The sequence below is a fragment of the Mauremys mutica genome, chromosome 3 (assembly GCF_020497125.1).
Source record: "Mauremys mutica isolate MM-2020 ecotype Southern chromosome 3, ASM2049712v1, whole genome shotgun sequence".
Taxonomy (NCBI): Eukaryota; Metazoa; Chordata; order Testudines; family Geoemydidae; genus Mauremys; species Mauremys mutica.
The window spans coordinates 51,516,798-51,536,236 of NC_059074.1; the positions used below are offsets into that span (position 1 = coordinate 51,516,798).

The 19,439-nt window shown below is 42.3% G+C and overlaps 1 protein-coding gene across 1 annotated transcript in view; it reads right to left on the reverse strand.

Annotated features, from left to right (window-relative positions):
* The window catches only part of LOC123366211 (protein eyes shut homolog), a 95,536-nt gene that overhangs the window by 57,229 nt on the left and 18,868 nt on the right, over positions 1 to 19,439 (reverse strand). The window lies entirely within an intron of this gene.

A 19,439-nucleotide genomic window follows, 5' to 3' on the forward strand; every position in this document is an offset into this window, starting at 1 on the left:
GGGGCCCGGGGCAAATTGCCCCCTTTGCCCCCCCCTCTGGGCGGCCCTGTGGCTAATAGCCACTGATGGACCTATCCTCCATGAACTTATCTAGTTCTTTATAAATTTGACCTTCACAACATCCCCTGGCAGTGAATTCCAAAGGTTGACTGTGCGTTGTAGGAAGAAGTACTTCCTTTTATTTGTTTTAAACCTGTTGCCTATTAATTTCATTGGGTAAGCAGTGGTTCTTGTGTTATGTGAGGGAATAAAGAACACTTCCCTATTCACTTTCTCCACCCATTCACAACTTTATAGGCCTCTATCATATCACCCCTTAGTCATCTCTTTTCCAATAGGAAAAATCCCAGTCTTTTTAATCTCTCTTCCTACCGAAGCTGTTCCCTACCCCTAATAATTTTTGTTGCCCTTCTCTTTACCTTTCCCATTCTAATATATCTTTTTTGAGATGGGGGTGACCAGAACTGCATGCCATATTCAAAGTGAGGGCCTACTGTGGACTTATATAGTGGCATGATGAGCTTTTCTGTCTTATTTTCTATCTCTTTCCTAATGGTTACTAACACTCTCTTAGCGTTTTTGACTGCCACTGAACACTGAGTGACTGTTTTAGAGAACTATCCACAATGACCCCAAACTCTTTTTTGAGTGGTAACAGCTAATTTAGACCTCATAATTTTGTATGTATAGTTGGGACTATTTTTTTCCAATGTGCATTACTTTGCATTTATCAACACTCAGTTACATCTGTCATTTTGTTGCCCTGTCATCCAGTTTTGGCAGATCCCTTCCTAACTCTTCTGTCTGCTTTGAATTTAACTATCTTGAGTAATTTTGTTTTGTCTGTAACTTTTGCCACCTCACTGTTTACCCTTAGATCAATTATGAATCTGTTGAACAGCACAGGTTCCAGTATAGATCCTGGAAGACATGACTATTTACTTCTCTCCATTCTGAAAACTGACCGTTTATTCCTACGCTTTGTTTTAACCAGTTACTGTTCCATGAGAGGACCGTCCACTTGATGTTGGAAGTAGGCACCTAAGGAGACAGTTAAGTGCCTAAGTTACCTTTGTGGATCTAGCTCCAAGCAACTAAGGCCAAAATCCTCAAAGGTATTTAGGCACCTAACTACCATTGATTTCAGTGGGACTTGGGCACCTAACTACATTTGTGATCTGGGACCAAGTCATTTTCAAAAATGCGAATTAGCCATTTAGGCCTTGTGGAGATGATCAGAGAAACTCTTACGTAGGTTTAGAAATCTAGATCTGGGGCACTTTTGAAAATTTTACCCCTGAGCTACTCACAAACATTTACTGGTTTAAACTACAGGTCCAATTTTAAACTGCTCTGGTTAATCAGTGTAACTCTGGGCAGGGACACACACCTTTTTCAGCCTGGTTTGTAGCAGTTAAGCTTGAGAGATACTGAATATCCACAGTACTCATTGAAATGGGAATGGCAGATGTTCAGCACTGCAGGGGTTAGGCCCTACCTTAAATTTTGCATGATTTGTTGACATCATTGAGGAAGCAAATTTGCAACTGATAGACATGATGGATGTCAAGGGGTTTACCCAATGCCAGTATTCGTGCACTTTCAACAGTTACAGAGAACATACTAAATATTCCCACTGTCTGTCTCAGTCTGGGTATTTATCATCAACGTTGTATTTATCGTATGCACCCATGCAGGCCTCAGATCCTTGCTGGGAATAAAGTTGAATGCAATTTCTCTATGCTTAAAATGTATGGACATAATTCTGATCTGGTTGCATGTATTTACACATTCTTTACTAGGAGATTTGACTTTCAAATCCTTTTTACTATTTGTAGTCTTGGATTTCTCCCTTGGGCCAGATTATTTATGTACTAAGAATTGGTAGAGCACAGGGACCTTTTCATGCTCCAGTGACACAGGCAATTGCTGGCATTTAGTAGGTTAAACACAGGCTACTATAAGTTCTGCAGGTAGTTTTCTCCCTTATAGAGTTGCCAGATTCCCAGATATCTACAGAAGAGTGACATGAGCATATCATAGCAGGACCTATGTTATATTAAATACTAATGAATTACACATTGTGTAGAATTTTAACCCCTAGTTCTTCACATCCTTGAGTAGTTGGGCGACGAGGGGGCCTATATAAATAAGCATGCAGAATAGGGAGCATGTGTCACCTTAGACATCTTAAGAACCTTGTGCCAGACTGCAAAAGCTGTGTGGAGTGTGGTCATTTCTCAGGTTATAATTGCTGGAACTAGCGGTAATGGGGGTTCTGCTGCACCCCCTGCCTTGAAGTGGATTCCATTATATACAGGGCTTACAGTTTGGTTCAATGGCTCTCAGCACCCCCATTGTACAAATTGTTCCAGTACCCCATCTCAGATTCCAAATATTTAGTTAGCACAGACCTTTTAAAAACAATGAGGACTCCAGTGGCATCTTAAAGACTAACAGATTTATTTGGGCATAAGCTTTTGTGGGTAAAAAACCAAGCTTATGCCCAAATAAATCTGTTAGGCTTCAAGGTGCCACTGGACTCCTCATTATTTTTGTGGATACAGACTAACATGGCTACCCCTCTGATATTCAGCAAACCTTTCAGTTCATAGAATACATGCTTTTTCCTCATATATTTTCTCCCCTTATATATATTTATCTTCAGTGTTTTTCCCTACCTCTCTTTTGTGTTCTCCTCTTTCTTATACCATTGTCTCTCTTCCATTCACACACTATGCCAGTCTACTCTCTTCTCCAATTCCCAGCCACATCCAGACTTTTTCCTGCTCTATTGGCCCCATCTCATGTCTCTTTTTCCTCCAACTCTAAGTCTTCTGTCCTTTCCCACATGCTATAGTCCCCTCCTCATTCTGCTGGCCACTAGTCTGAGGAAGAAGGAAACCGGTGGGCAGGAGCTGAGAGCAGCACTAACCCATCTTCCCTGCACACTGCTGCAGCAGAGATGGAGGAAATGCAGCAAAATTTAGGTTTAATCCAGCATTTTCCTTCTCCCCTTCAGTAGGCAGGGCTGGTACTAGCTTATGGAGGAAGTAGTGTCAGCAGGACCACCGTTGGTGTTTTTCTGCCCAGGGCAAAAAATGTTTGGATGCCAGCACTTTCCCATACTTCCCCCCAAAGGATGCAAGCAAGAGAGAGAGAGAGAGAGAAGGCATCAAGCAAAACTGTTGCAAAAAACAACAGAAAATGAATGTTGGCACCTACAGTGGCTGCCATGGTCACATGCCCCTAAAGGAAAAGGCACTTTTTTTTTGAGGCAGACACCAGTGCTCTTCCACTCATCCCCTTTTTCCACACTCTCAAAATGAGCTCAGGGGTCTGGATCTCACTCACTCTCTGAAGGTGACTGGTGAGTGGAGCTCACGGTATGTCTACACTGCAGTTAAACACCTGCAGTTGGCCCATGCCAAGTGACTCGACCTTGTGGGGTTCCAGTTAAGGGGCTGTTTAATTGCAGTGTAGACGTTCAGGCTTTGGCTGAAGCCCAAGCTCTGAGACCCTACCACCTCTCAGGTTCCTTGAAATATGCGTTAACTATTCATGCTAAACAATCTGTTCCACCTTGTATTTAGCTGTCACACTCTGAGTATCTTTTTGAAGAAGAGCTCTGTGTGGCTCGAAGGCTTGTCTCTCTCACCAGCAGAAGTTGGTCCAATGAAAGGTATTACCGCACCCACCTTGTTTCTCTAATAGCCCGGAACTGACACAGCTACAAAAACACAGTATACAACTTCATGTGATGATCTGATGAACACACCCTTCATCACCTCCCTTTAGGACTTGGGTTTAGGTTTAATTGTCAGTTTATCGTCTTCTGCTAGACAATATGCTTTAAACTAACCTACAGAGAAGCCCTGATGACTCAGTTCCTTTCTTAACATTCCTTTCACCATGGATTGAGCTGTTAGAACCTGATAGTCCTGTCTCCAGGTAGACATCGTCAAACTCCTCTTAGAGCTCACACACCAGTGCAAAGTATCATTATCAGCTACTATTTGATACGCTACTTGATTGGATTCTTGGGGATGGTACCAGAAAAGACTGGTGCAAGAGTGGAGTTTTGGTGAAAATCATTAGTCACTCTGATCTTGCTTTTGCCACTATCATTTCAGTGGGCCTAGAAATTCACAGCTGGGCCTTGAGGATAGTGTGAGGAAACTGACTGAGGCTGGGTGATTGCTGCTGAGGTGATCCAGCTGGATTACCCACCTACCCACGCAAGTCCCAGTGATCCAAACAGCCAGACTGCATGCACGCACACAGCACCTCCAGCAAAGCTGGCCATTCTGATGACTAATCAAAGAACTGTGGCCAGAATGTTCAAACTTGGGTGCCTACAGCTAGACATATAAATAAATGACCTGATTTGAAAACACGTTGCGCATTCTCAACCCCCATTGAATCACTGGAATTGCAGATATTTAGCATTTCTGAAAATCAGACTTCTTTCATTTAAGTACCTAACTTTACACCCCAAAATAAAACCTTTTCCTTTAATTTTGGGATATTGCTACCTCTTTAGAGATTATAACAAAAATGTGTTTAGTAGAAAGTATTGTGTTTGAATATCGAGTATAATCCTTGCTTAGCTTTTTGTGGAAAGATGAACTAATGATTTGTTTAAAAATATGTATTTTTGAAAAAAGTGCCTTTCCCCTGTTTTCTTAGACAAGATTTTTTTTTCAGTTTGTTTATACTTCCACCTAACATCATTTTAGAATGTACGTTAAGTAATTTAACCATAACCTAGTTTGATGACTATTTGCAATACTTTTAATCCTGTTACTTTTTGTTCAACACACATTCAGTCAAGCCTAACTAATGTTTCTGCTGTTTGTCAGCAACAGATAAAGCATGTTCTGTTCCCTCAGATCCTGCTAGAATACCAATTAAACCTCTCCCGGAGCCGTGTGTAAACAGTAAACACTGAAGGAAAGCACAGCGAGTTCTGAAGATTTGATAAGGTCATTATGGAAAAGAAGGTGGCATTGGTAGTGACAGATGGTTTAACTGTATAGTTACCTGCATACAGTTTAGAAACAGCTTCCAGAACAAATGCAAATAAAGCAATTACTAAGTGTGCCAGGGAGTCTCTTGCTTGGCCTCATGAGTTCAACTTGTTTACATTTTCCCCTTTTTTAAAAAAATCTGTGAGTTCTGATGAGGGACTAACAGTAACATTTTGAGCCTGGAGCAGTGGAGGCAGGTGTCATGTAATCTCCCCGAGGGAGCTTTGCTAATAAATGCCCCCTCAGTTCTGACATGCATTCCCCTTGCTTTCCCAGTTTTGGGCCCCTTTTGAGCAGAGAACTGAACCGAATTGTGGGAGGTTAGCTGACAAGTTTGGACAGGACACTATAGGGATTAAAATGAAACCCCATAATCCACTTCCACTTGTGAGCTCAGTTCAATTTGATCCCAGAGGTCAGATGTTGAAATAAATCAGTTGAAATAATCTGATATCAGAAGCTGGCCCGTTTTTTTTCACATGGAAAAGGTAGTGTATAGCCTACTGGACACATATTCCCTTTTCTGTTCACTTATTTTATTTTTTTCTCCAGTCTCTTCTTCGTCTCTGAATTTTCACCCCCTACCTCTGACCTTGAGTTTAATATGTAAGACCAGCCTCTGCACAGGGTAGGAAGCTCAGAGAGCACAAGGAGCCTTTCTGCTCCCTTTTGCCTCACACAAGGGATCAAGAAAATTGCAATGACTGTGCTCCAAAGCAGACATGTTATACCCCGAAAGGGTACTCCCCAAGCTCGTTTCAGATTAGCGTGGCTGCAAAACATCCCAAACGTGGGTCTGGGCCTTAATTGTGCAACCTGCCCCCTTAATCCTTAGCTCACCTCTTAATTTGGTTTGTCACTTTCTGTCTTTTTTAAAAAAGATGCAGCTTTTGTTTGGTTGCTGTATTATGTTCTTCTTAGTCTACCTCATTTTGTGGCCTCTTTTGTCTGTTTCTTTAGTCCTTTCCCTTTACTACTTCCGGGGTCGGTTGCTTTTAATGAGCAAATAGCAAAGAAAAAGTCTTCAGAACATGATTTTGTGATATTCTTAGAATTAAAATAGATTTTTTTTCTCTTCTCCCCGTACACTTCTTATACAAATGTTCTGTCAGAAAACTTGTCACTTTTGTTTCAGCAACTGATGAGCTCAAACAGCCTTTATCCTAATTGGAACTAAACTGACTGAAAAATACATATATTTTCAGGCAGGGGTACCCAAAACTGCAATCAGCAAAGCTGCGAAATGTAGCCTGCATTGAGATATGCAGCTATGGCCTGCATGAAGATACGACCACATGTCCCACAGTGTTTTGTGCTGTGCAGTGCTGCTTAGTTTTTTGTTGGTAATGTAATATGTGTTTTAGCAAGACCAGTTGGATGGCCTCTACCCCGGCCTGTTCATCTCAGCAATCCAAACATCCAGCCTGCCCAGGCACCACCAGTACACAGGAAGCAAATGTCTCACTGGGAGCAGCCACTGGTAAAAAACTCACTTAAGTGCCACTTTGTTATTATTACTGAACACCATTGGAAAGTTTAGTGCTATACAAACATAGAGAAAAATATAATCCCCTGCCCCGAGGAACTTACAGTGTACACCAACCTATTTGAAGTGTAAGCTTCAGTCACTCTGCTGTGATTGATTGATTCATTGATTGATTCATTGATTGATTGGTGATCCCTTGATTAGATGAGGATCTCTACCATGGATTCACATATGGGTCCTGCGATGACTCAGGAGTCTGATCCTGGAATGGCAAATCTGCCCACAGTAAGTACAGACATTTTGTGGAAGGCCAACAGCCTGCTGGGACAAAGTTCTTTCTTTTTTCCTTCCTTCTCTCTCTCTTTTCAGCTTTGAGGGCAAGGTGCTTCTCCTCAAAGCGAGACACTGCCTGATGGAGGTTATGGCGCCACTGAGGTCGGTTGGTGGCTTGCTCCTCCCAGCTTGTGATGTCCACATCATTTTTTTTTAAATACGCTTTCACTGTGTCTTTGTAGCATTTCCTCTGACCACCACGGGATCTCTGACCATGGGTGAACTGAGAGTAGAGGACTTGTTTTGGGAGACAAGAGTTTGGCATCTGCACACAATGTCCAGCCCAGCGAAGTTGGTGCAATTTTGGTAAAATTGGCTTTAGCAAGGATGCTGGCGTTAGTTCGGCAATCTTCCCACTTGACACAAAGGATCTTCCGGAGCCATCATTGGCTCTCCAGACTCTTGAGATGCTATTGATAAGTCACCCAGGTTTCACATTCATAGAGGAGTGTAGGAACAACAACTCTCTTATAGACCTAGATCTTGGTGTCCTGTCATAGGTCATGGTCCATGAAAACGTATCGGAGCAATTTCCCAAAGGAAGCACTTGCACACTGGATCCTGTACTGGTCTATTTTTGTGTTTTGAGAAAGTTGGGTACCGAGGTAGCAAACGTGCTCGACTGTCTCCAAAATCTGACCCTCTATGGTGATTTGTGGTGGGTCATGTGCAAGGCCTGAAGCAGGTTGATAGAGCACTTTAGTCTTCTCAATATTGGGTGAGAGTCCTAGGCTTCGGTAAGCTTGTGCAAGAAAATCCAGTATGGACTGAAGGTCATTCTCAGTGTGCATGAAGATGACAGTCATCAGCATACTGAAGATCAGTAATGGATTCCCTGAAGACTTTAGACTTCAAGGGGAGACATCAAAGATTAAAAAGCTGCCTATCCATTCTGTATTGAATGTCAACTCCATTGGGGAGGTGATCTTTAACGAGGACCAAAATGACTGTTAAATAGATGGAGAACAAGGTCAGGGCAATACGCATGCTTGCTTAACCCCAGTTTTGATGACAAAAGGTTTCATCTCAAGCCCATTACAGAGAACCGTGGTAGTCATCTGATCATGGAAAAACCTTAGGATCTTAATAAATTTTAGAAGGCAGCCAAATCTGGCTAACACCTTCCACAGGGATTTGCGATTGACAGAGTCAAAGGCCTTTGTCAAATCGAAGAAGGCCATGTACTGGTCCTGATTTTGCTCCCAAGACTTCTTGTGGATTTAGTGGCCAATTAAGATCATATCAGTTATCCCACAGGATCAGGAACAGTCAACATGGGAAAGTCATGCCTGACCAACCCGATTGCATTCTATGATGAGATAACTGGCTCTGTGGATATGGGGAAAGCGGTGGGTGTGATATATCTTGACTTTAGCAAAGTTTTTGATATGGTCTCCCACAGTATTCTTGCCATCAAGTTAAAGAAGTATGGATTGGATGAATGGACTATAAGGTGGATAGAAAGCTGGCTAGATTGTCAGGCTCAATGGGTAGTGATCAACGGCTCAATGTCTAGTTGGCCTTTTCTCACCACTACTTATTTTTGATGTCACAGACTTTCCTTTGGGCTTCAGCCTTTAGTTGCTTGTATGACTCTTTTTTCTGCTGGTATGATATGTCATTTTGCCACATGCAATGAGCTTTTCTTTTCACTGAGCAGGCCCTGAATCTCAGCATCATTCCAATCTTCATGATGGCGGATGATATAGCGAATGGACTCAGCACATGCCAAGAGAATGGCAGTCTTTAATCCCGTCCAGAAATTTTCATTATCATCATCAGCTGTAGGCATAGTGGCAAACTTCTCTTGGAGACGCTGCTGAAGTTTCTCTTGAGTCACTATATCGTCAAGGCACTTGATTTTGAATTTCTTTTGTACTGCTCACTCCGCATGCGGAGAGGGTTAGAAAAGGTGCCCTAAACCTAGGCTGTCTCATATACTCTTGGCTGGATTACTGTGTCCAGTGGCATCACTCAGCCTACAGCTGAAGCTATAAAAAGACAGTGACTTTTGCTACATGGGATGTTCGCACCCTGATAGATAACAAAGATAATGTACGGCTGGAAAGAAGAACTGCTATCGTTGCCAGGTAACTTGTGAGATATAACATCGATGTCGCTGCCCTGAGTGAGACAAGGTGCCCAGATGAAGGTCAACTGAGAGAAGAAGGTGGAGGCTACACCTTTTCTGGAAAGGAAAATCTGTAGAGAACAGGTGCATTCATGGTGTCAGTTTTGTAATTAGGAATAAGTTTGTCAGTCAGCTTACAGAATTTCCTTTAGGAATCAATGAACGTCTTATGACTCTTAATCTTGAACTTAGCAAAAATCAGTCTGCTGCTGTCATCAGTGCATATGCCCCAATGCTTGATTCTATCGAGGATATCAAGGAAGAATTATATACATATCTTGACAGAGTCTTGACCAACATTCCCCAGGAGGACAAGGTCATTTTCCTCAGAGATTTTAACACTAGAGTCAGGTAGGAGTCAGATTTCTGGAATGGCACTATTGGAAAACAAGGAGTAAGGAAAGGCTAACTCCAATGGCATCCTCCTCCTGAGAAAATGCATAGAACATGGCCTGGACATCATGAACACCCTCTTTAGACAAAATGAGAAGCATAAGACCACTTGGAAACACCCTCGCTCCAGGCATTGGCACCTTCTTGACTATGTTATTGTTAGAGCTTGAGATCAGAAGGATGTCCACATCACAAGGGCCGTGCATGGAATCAATGACTGTTGGACAGACCATCGCCTTGTTAGATCAATCATGAATTTCCAGATCACTTCAAGGCATCACAAGCAGGCAAAAAAACCCCAAACCCTCTGCTGTAACTATAAATATCTAACTGCCCCATTGCTTAGGGCCAAATTACGCCTTTTATGATGTGGACATGTACTAGGAAGAAGAAGTGCTGCCAGAACAAGAGGTCACTTGGGGGAGATGTGATGCCTATCTGGCACAAAAGGAAGTCAGGGTAATGGCCCCATCCATGCCTTGAAAACTCTGTGGGTATTACTCTATTGGCAGCACTATCTTCCCTCTAGGCCCAAATTATATCTGCCTCAGTGCACTGGGAGAAGCGAAGGGTAACCCACAGTAAGGGTTTCCACCTTATTGCATCTATGAAGGGGCAAGCATAATTTAGCCCTTAGCTTGGCATCCCTTCTATGTATTGGTTTGTTTTATTTGCTCTAGATCACCTTTCACTTCCACAGACTGCGTCGTTTTTGACATTGTTGATTAAATTCCCTTGGTGGGATGAATGGTGAAAGGGGTTGTTATATAAGGGTCCTTTCAAGACCAAAATACTTGTGGTATATAATGCATGTAGGCTCCAGAGGGCTGCAAACCCTTATGCCTGCTGCACACAATTAAACTATTTTGATAAACAAAGCCAAAAAAAGAAAACATCCAACACTATGCCAGAGAGTTGCAGAATTGTTGTAGTAAGGATCTTCCCTCAAGGTTTTATTCTTGTTCGCTGTCTCCCTGGCATTGCAGCCACAAAGCCCATAACCTTAGTCTTAGAGTTTAAGTAAGAAATTCCCACATGTGTGTGGAAAATAACATGTGGGTGAAAATGATCATGAAATGGCAGATTTAATGATTCTAAGGAAAGGAAGGAATGAGAGGAGCTAAGAAGGAACACAAAAGAATAGGGACAAAATCAGGAAGGCTAAGGCACAAAATGTGCTGCACTAGCAAGAGCTACAAAAAGGGAATTAGAGGAGGCTCTTTAAATATACGAGGAGCAAGAGAAAGATGAAGGAAAGTGTAGGTCATCTACTTAGTGGAGAAGGAGAGCTAATAACTGATGCCATCAAGAAGGCTGAGGTGTTTAATGTCTATTTTGCTTCAGTCTTCACTAAAAAGGACCACTCTACACAATTAAAATTAACAAGATGGAAACAACACAAGCCAAAATAGAGAAAGAACAATTAAAAGAATGCATAGATGAGTTAGATGTATTCAAACTGGCAGGGCCTGATGAAATTCATCCTAGGATACTTAAGGAAATAGTTGAAGCAATCTTGGAACTGTTAGCAATTATCCTTGAGAAATCCTGGAGGATGGGTGAGGTCCCAGAGGAATGTGGGAGGGCAAACATAGTACCTTTCTTTAAAAAGGGGAACAAAGAGGACCCAGGGACTTACGGCCAAGTCAGCTTAACTTCAGTATCTGGAAAGATACTGGAAGAACAAGTTATTAAACAATGAATTTGTAAGCACCTAGAGGATAATAGGATTATAAGGAACAGCCACCATGGATTTGTCAAGAACAAATGATGTCAAACCAAACTTATTTCTTCTTTGACAGGGTTACTGGCCTAGTGGATAGGGAGGAAGCAGTAGATGTGATATATCTTGATTTTAGTAAGGCTTTTGACACCATCCCACATGACATTCTCATAAGCAAACTAGGGAAATGTAGTCTAGATGAAATTACTATAAAATGGGAGCACAAGTGCTGAGTGTACTCAAAGAGTAGTTATCAATGGTTTGCTGTCTGACTGTGAGGATGTATCTAGAGTGGTCCTGCAGCGATCAGTCCTGGGTCTGGTACTATTCAATATTTTCATTAATGACTTGGATAATGGAGTGGAAACTATAAGGAGGCCTGGAATTACTTCAAGTCAAAGTTGCAGAAACTATCAGAAGCCTGCATCCCAAGAAAGGGGAAAAAAAACATAGGCAGGAGTTGTAGACCAAGCTGGATAAGCAAGCATCTCAGAGAGGTGATTAAGAAAAAGCAGAAAGCCAACAAGGAGTGGAAGATGGGAGGGATTAGCAAGGAAAGCTACCTTATTGAGGTCAGGTCATGTAGGGATAAAGTGAGAAAGGCCAAAAGCCATGTAGAGTTGGACCTTGCAAAGGGAATTAAAACAAATAGTAAAATGTTCTATAGCCATATAAATAAGAAGAAAACAAAGAAAGAAGAAGTGGGACCGCTAAACACTGAGGATGGAATGGAGGTTAAGGATAATCTAGGCATGGCCCAATATCTAAACAAATACTTTGCCTCAGTCTTTAATGAGGCTAATGAGGAGCTTAGGGATAATAGTAGGATGACAAATGGGAATGAGGATATGGAGGTAGATATTACCACATCCGAGGCAGAAGCCAGACTCAAACAGCTTAATGAGACAAAATCAGAGGGCCCAGATAATCTTCATCCAAGAATATTAAAGGAACTGGCACATGAAATTGTAAGCCCATTAGCAAGAATTTTTAATGAATCAGTAAACTCAGGGCTTGTACCGTATGACTAGAGAATTGCTAACATAGTTCCTATTTTTAAGAAAGGGAAACAAAGTGATCCGAGTAACTATAGGCCTGTTAGTTTGACATCTGTAGTATGTAAGGTCTTGGAAAAATTTTTGAAGGAGAAAGTATTTAAGGACATTGAGGTCAATGGTAATTGGGACAAAATACAACATAGGTTTACACAAGGTAGATCATGCCAAACCAACCTGATCTCCTTCTTTGAGAAGGTAACAGATTTTTTAGATAAAGGAAACACAGTGGATCTAATTTACCTCGATTTCAGTAAGGCATCTGATATGGTTCCACATGGGGAATTATTAGTTACATTGGAAAAGATGGGAAAATTGGAAAATTGAAAGGTGGATAAGGAACTGGTTAAAGGGGAGACTACAACGGGTCATACTGAAAGGTGAACTGTCAGGTTGGAAGGAGGTTACTAGTGGAGTTCCTCAGGGATCAGTTTTGGGACCAATCTTATTTAATCTTTTTATTACTGACCTTGGCACAAAAAGTGGGAATGTGCTAATAAAGTTTGCAGATGACACAAAGTTGGGAGGCATTGCTAACACAGAGGAGGACCGGGAAATCATATGGAAGATCTGGATGACCTTATAAACTGGAGTAATAGTAATAGGATGAAATGTAATAGTGAAAAGTGCAAGGTCATGCATTTAGGGATTAATAACAAGAATTTTAGTTATAAACTGGGGACACATCTGTTGGAAGTAACAGAGGAGGAGAAGGACCTCGGAGTATTGGCTGATCACAGGATGACTATGAGCCGCCAATATGATATGGCCATTAAAAAAGTGAATGCGGTTTTAGGATGCATCAAGCAAGGTATTTCCAGTAAAGATAAGGAGGTGTTAGTACCGTTATACAAGGCACTGGTGAGACCTCATCTGGAATATTGTGTGCCATTCTGGTCTCCCATGTTTAAGAAGGATGAATTCAAACTGGACAGGTACAGAGAAGGGCTACTAGGATGATCCGGGGAATGGAAAACCTATCTTATGAAAGGAGACTGAAAGAGCTTGGCTTGTTTAGCCTAACCAAAAGAAGGTTGAGGGGGGATATGATTGCTCCTTATAAATATATCAGAGGGATAAATATTAGGGAGGGAGAGGAATTATTTAAACTTAGTACCAATGTGGACACAAGAATAAATGGATATAAACTGGACACTAGGAAGTTTAGACTTGAAATTAGACAATGGTTTTGTGATACAGCATGGCCAGGGGGCAGCAGGAGAGGGTTAGCAGGGAGCCTTATTCCCTGCAAGGGGAGGAAGGTTTGCTATAGATTAACTAGAGCACCTGAAGCCAATTAGAGCACCTGAAGCCAATTAGAGCACCAGCAGTCAGTCACATGATATAAACCCCTGCTTCAGTCAGACAGTGTGGGGGGTTGGAGCAGGAAGGTTTGGTTGGAGCAGAGAGTGGTTTGAAGGAGTTGAAGCAGAGAACAGTTTTGAAGAGAGACAAAAGGAAAGTTTGGAGGAGTGCTGTGGTGGGCTGGTGTGTCCTGCCCACATGCTCAGGGTTTAACTGATCGCCATATTTGGGGTCGGGAAGGAATTTTCCTCCAGGGCAGATTGGCAGAGGCCCTGGAAGTTTTTCGCCTTCCTCTGCAGCATGGGGCACAGGTCACTTGCTGGAGGATTCTCTGCAGCTTGAGGTCTTCAAACCACAATTTGAGGACTTCAATAACTCAGACATAGGTTAGGGGTTTGTTACAGGAGTGGGTGGGTGAGATTCTGTGGCCTGCATTGTGCAGGAGGTCAGACTAGATGATCATAATGGTCTCTTCTGACCTTAAAGTCTATGAGTCTGTGAGTCTATAAGATTTGTAGATGACACCAAGCTGGAAGGGATTGCAAGCACTATGGAGACCAGGGTTAGAATTCAAAACGACCTTGACAAATCGGAAAATTGGCCTGAAATCAACAAGATGAAATGCCTTTAAGAAAGTGCAAAGAGCATCACTTAGGAAGGAAAAATCAAATACACAACTATAAAATGGTGAATAACTGGCTAGGCAGTAGAACTGCTGAAAAAGATCTGAGGGGTTCTAGTAGATCATAAATTGAATCTGAGTCAAAAATATAATGCAGTTGCAAAAAAGGCTAATATAATTCTGGGCTGTATTAAGAGGAGTGTTATATGTAAAACATGGAAGGTAATTGCCTGGCTCCATTTGGCAGTGGTGTGGCCTCAGCAGGAGGACTATGTTCAGTTTTGAGCACCACATTTCAGGAAAGATGTGGACAAATTTGGAGGGACTCCAGAAGAGAGCAGCAAAAAAAGATAAAAGGTTCAGAAAACCTGACCTTTGAGTAAATGTTGAAAAACTAGCCATGTTTAGTCTTGTAAAAAGAAGATTTGGGGTGGAACACCTGATAGTCTTCAAATAGGTTAAGGGCTGTTAGAAATTGGACTATGATCAATTGTTCTCCATGTCCACTGAAGGTAGGACAAATAGTAATGGGCTTAATTTGCAACAAGGAAGATTTAAGTTAGAGATTTATTTTTATGCATACCTGAAATCACATTGTCAATGCTGACTTGATCACATGATAGACTCAGAAGTGTGGTGATAAATTTAAGAAGCAGTGAATATCTCTTCCCTTGTGAGCCATCTCTTTTCAAAGCAAAGAGATGGCCTCACCAAATATCGGATTTGCTTTATCTTGGTTTAGCCTCAGGGTAAATTGAAATCTACCCGATATCTGATTCATTCATCACAAATCTTTTGCTTTTCCTCATCTGAGGGACCCAAAGTGGGTAACTGTTCAAGCAGTCGGAGAACAATATTTTCATAATGGCTCCCTTTGTTTAAAGGATGAAGCAACCCCATAACTTGCAACAATTTGTCCTTCAGCAGCAGTTTCTTTAGTGGTTTATCTACTGCTGCAGAATAGAATTGCCCGACTCCCTGATAAAATCCTTTTAGTCCAGAAGAGTCCATGTGAGATTAGCTGAAATGAAGTGTTTGGCCTTGAAACCAATAGACAACTTACTATCTTCCCTATAGTGCTTTTCTGAAACTCAGGCTGATGATGTCTGCAGTGTTGTTCACTGACTCTGTCTTCACAAATCTATTCAGGAGAATTCTCAGGGAAAAAAATCAAAGAAATACAACCATGCTCTTCTCCCACAGATCGACCATGCTGGAAACTTCTAATTGAAATAAATCACCAAATGCTGCATTTGTCCAAGAAGAGTAAAAGCAGTTTCATATCCCTTTCCCTTAAATAAACAACACATTGTACTTTGCCCTGCTTTTCAATTTCAGAGCAGTTGCTGAAATAAGCCAGAAGCAATTCCCACCGACTACTGCACCATAACAACATATTGAAGACTGAGTTACCTAGTTTTACCTTGTTACATCAAGGACAGATCGTGTGCACCATTCTTGGTATTGATGATAATATTCTTTTTGCTTTACAATGAAGTAGCAGAGGATGTCTGTCAGCATGTCTTCCACGGGTTTGGGAATGGCTTTGACAGCAGCCTTTGCTGCTGAGTGCAGCACACATGACACACATGCAGTGGCTGACATTTCTTTTACTTTGGTTAACAGAGAATCACGTTGCCCAACCCTTGCACTTCCTGAATCAGAGAAAATTCAATTGCATTTGTCCAGAGAATGCTGAAGTCAATAAGAGCTGTATTCAGGAAATGAAAAAAGGGTTCGGGTATTTGCTGTGTAACAAACAGTCACTGAAAGAACATTATTTTTCAGAATTCTTGTAGCCTCATCAAATATCTAATCTTGATTTAGATCTCTTGTCCCTGATAGTCTCATTACTTTCAACCATCAAAACAGTGAAAGGTCTCAATATGGCATAATTCACTCCAGAAATTCTAAGTTTTAAACACAAGCATTGACAAGAAATATGATTTTTAATCCTTCCACGGCACAACTGTTTTGCAATTTCTGAATTGGGTACATCATCTTATGAAATAGTCAGCAAATTGGATAGGAATCCTGTTTTCCAATATTGCATGTCAAAACAACACCTCAGCACTTGTAACCTCGTCTCTCAAATGATTTTTGCTTTGCTGGGAAGATAAAGGTGCTGCACAAGTGACATGTTTTGCTGTATCCAGGTGTTTCTTTAAATGGTTGCTGCCAGGATCACCAAAAGATAACTTCATAGCAGGTCCCACAATAGGCATGTTCCTCAGAAGACTGGATTCTTTTGACTGGATACATCTCACTCCATTCTGAATTAAATTGACATTGGTGCAAATGGCACCTGCTATGGTCTGAAGGAGCCATATGCTTCCATGTTACAATCCCTTCCCACACAGATATTTACACTATATAGTCAAAATATGAAATATAAGTAACATTTAGCACTTTTATAGAACTTTTTATTTGTTAACTTAAAAGACTTAAATCAGTATCATGATCTCCTTTTTACAGATGGAGAAACTGAGTCACACAGGTTAAGCAACTTGTCCAAGGCAACACAAGAAGTCGTTTGGCAGATCTGGAACTATAATACAAGGTTCCTTGATTACTGAGCCAGTGTTCTTCCCCATTAAAAGAAATACAACCTCAGTGGTGGGCAGAACAGAAAAGTGTGAGAAACAGATAAAAAAAACCCAAGAAAGCTAGAAGAGTGAAAGTAAATACACAGGGAGCATGAATGGAATGACTGCTCAGACATTGGATGGATCTTTCCACCAGTCCAGGGACAGCTTGAAGCTGGGGGAGATGGGTATGACTTGGAAGGTAGGCTATCACCCAGTAGCAATGAGAAATGCAGAAGAAAGCTTTTCTTTTCTTTTCTTTTAAACTGAAAGAACTTCGTCCTTGTCTACATTACACAGTTTTGTCGGCAAAAGGCAGCTTTTGTCAACAAAACAGTGGAGGTGTACACACTACAATGCTCCTTCCACTGACAAAAGTCTCCTGCTTTGCCCACAAATAAAACCACCTCGATGAGAGGTGTAGAGCTTTTTGTGTCAAAGTTAGATCGACAAAGCATCAGTGTAGACATTGTGTTCATTATGTTGCCATACCTGGCCTCTAGAAGGTAGCCCACAATGCCCACTGTGATCACTCTGCTCAATGTTTTGAACTCCATTGCCCTGCATCCAGCTACACAGGCATGCACCCCTCCCAGTGTGGAGAGCTCACATGGCTATTGCCCAGCTGAGCATGGCAGCTCCTGGCCTGGTCTAGAGGGGAGGGGTGGATCTCCTTGCTCTGTGGGGAGAGGAGGCCGTGGGAGAACTCGGAGGCAATCTCGGAATCATGGGTGGCGGGTGAATGCACCGTTGGGGGAGACTAGCCCCATCCCATCCCCCTCTGTCTGAGGCCCCACCCCTCCCCTGTTGCCCCCTTCCCCAGCTGGAGCCCAGAGCATCCCCCCTCCCCCCGTGGCTGCTGGCCTCCCCACATGTCCCCAGCCCCAGCATGCCAAGTGGGCGGCGCGGCTGGAGGACTCCCAGCCCCAGCCCTGGAGCGTCAGGGGGAGGGTTTCGGTCTTCCCGCTGCGCCAGACATTGATTTCTGAACCTCAGGGCTCTCCCAGGAACCGCAGCAGCAAAAAGAGCAGAACGTGGGGCTGCCGTCTGGCATGACTGTACTGCCCCCATCCGCACCCCCAGCCCTTCAATGCAGTTACATCTTCTCTTTCCTGTTTGGGGTCTGTACAGACCCACTGGAGAACCAGGCTGGGGGCAGGGCTGGGGGCCACCTGGCGGCCTCACGTTCTGCTCCTTTCCCTGTTGCGGTTCCCAGGAGAGCCCTGTGGTTCTGAAAATGTGTCTTTCTGGTATGGCGTACCAGCAATAAATATCTTAATGGTATGGTGTACCTGACCGTACCTGCTTCCTTGCACCACTGGGAACAGGAGGGACATTGAAACACTGATGTGAAGGCTAGGACTATAACAATGTTTAAAAGGGGACTGGATAAATTCATGGTGGCTAAGTCCATAAATGGCTATTAGCTAGGATGGGTAAGAATGGTGTCCCTAGCCTCTCTTCATCAGAGGATGGAGATGGATGGCAGGAGAGAGATCACTTGATCATTGCCTGTTAGGTTCACTCCCTCTGGGGCACCTGGCATTGGCCACTGTCGGTAGACAGATACTGGGCGAGATGGACGTTTGGTCTGACCCGGTACGGCCATTCTTATGTTCTTATGTTCTTATGATGTACCTCATTCCAAGTTTCCCTGCTATCCTTGCTCTTACTATTTCAATCCCTGCAACAGAGAAGCATATGGGGGAGGGGAAGGATGTTGTTTATGAGCCTGAGGGATGGTTGGATTTCTGACCCTGGAATGTACATATGATCTTGAATTTAGGGTAATTTCTAAACTGGAAGAACAGGTTAGTGGCAGGGTAATAGGACAGTGAGGTTCTGAGAAGACAGGAAGGGATTGTGGGAAATCTTAAGAGGAGGAGTGTTTCTGAGCCTGACTTGGGATGGGTTTGTGTGAGTGGGTGATTAGGGATGTGAACTGGAGGGTAGAAATGGGGTGATCTGATGTGAGTGGCATCAAGGAACGAACTGCAGAAAATAGGTGAATTGATGGTGTTGGTGAAGGCAAGGAAGGGAGAGAGAAAATGTGTGGGTCTGACACAAATTTGGCAATGCCAAATTTTGCACTCATTTATACCATCAGTGTAAATCCAGAGTAAATCTGTTGATTTCAAAAGAATCACTCTGCATTGGAACTATTATAACAGCAACATTTGGCACAGTGAGGCAAACATAACCATCAAAGGAAAAGAAAGCACAGAAAATTGAGAGGACCAGAAAATCCAGGAAAAGAAAAGGACACAGTATAGAGAAAAGGAACAGCAAGACGTAAGGTTGGACCTCTGTTTAAACAGTTTTTGTTTGCATAGCTAGGCCTGGGAAAATAGAGTAGAAAATACAGTAAAGTGGCCCAAACTCGAAGAAAACAGTAAATTGGTTATATAGGAAAACAGGTGGGGGAGCTAATATTTAAGTTTTAGCAGTAATTATGAGCAGTCTATTTGATCACTTATATTATGAATTTATATTTTGACACCATATGTGTAAATGTAGAACATTAGCACTCAGAATATGGGTCAGAACCTTTTTTTAAAAATACATAGTAAGAAATACATATGAATAAATAAATACATTTGCAAAGCACAATTAATAATTGGTGAACTTCAAAAGATTCCTGCTCTATAGGAAAAAATACCATAGATTTTGCAAACTGATTATAGTTTCCAGCAGGCAGCTGTCCACATCGCCAAATCCATTACCCAGTTGGCACCACTCCTGCTAGTGAGAGCAGCCAGAGAAGCTAAAATCTGCA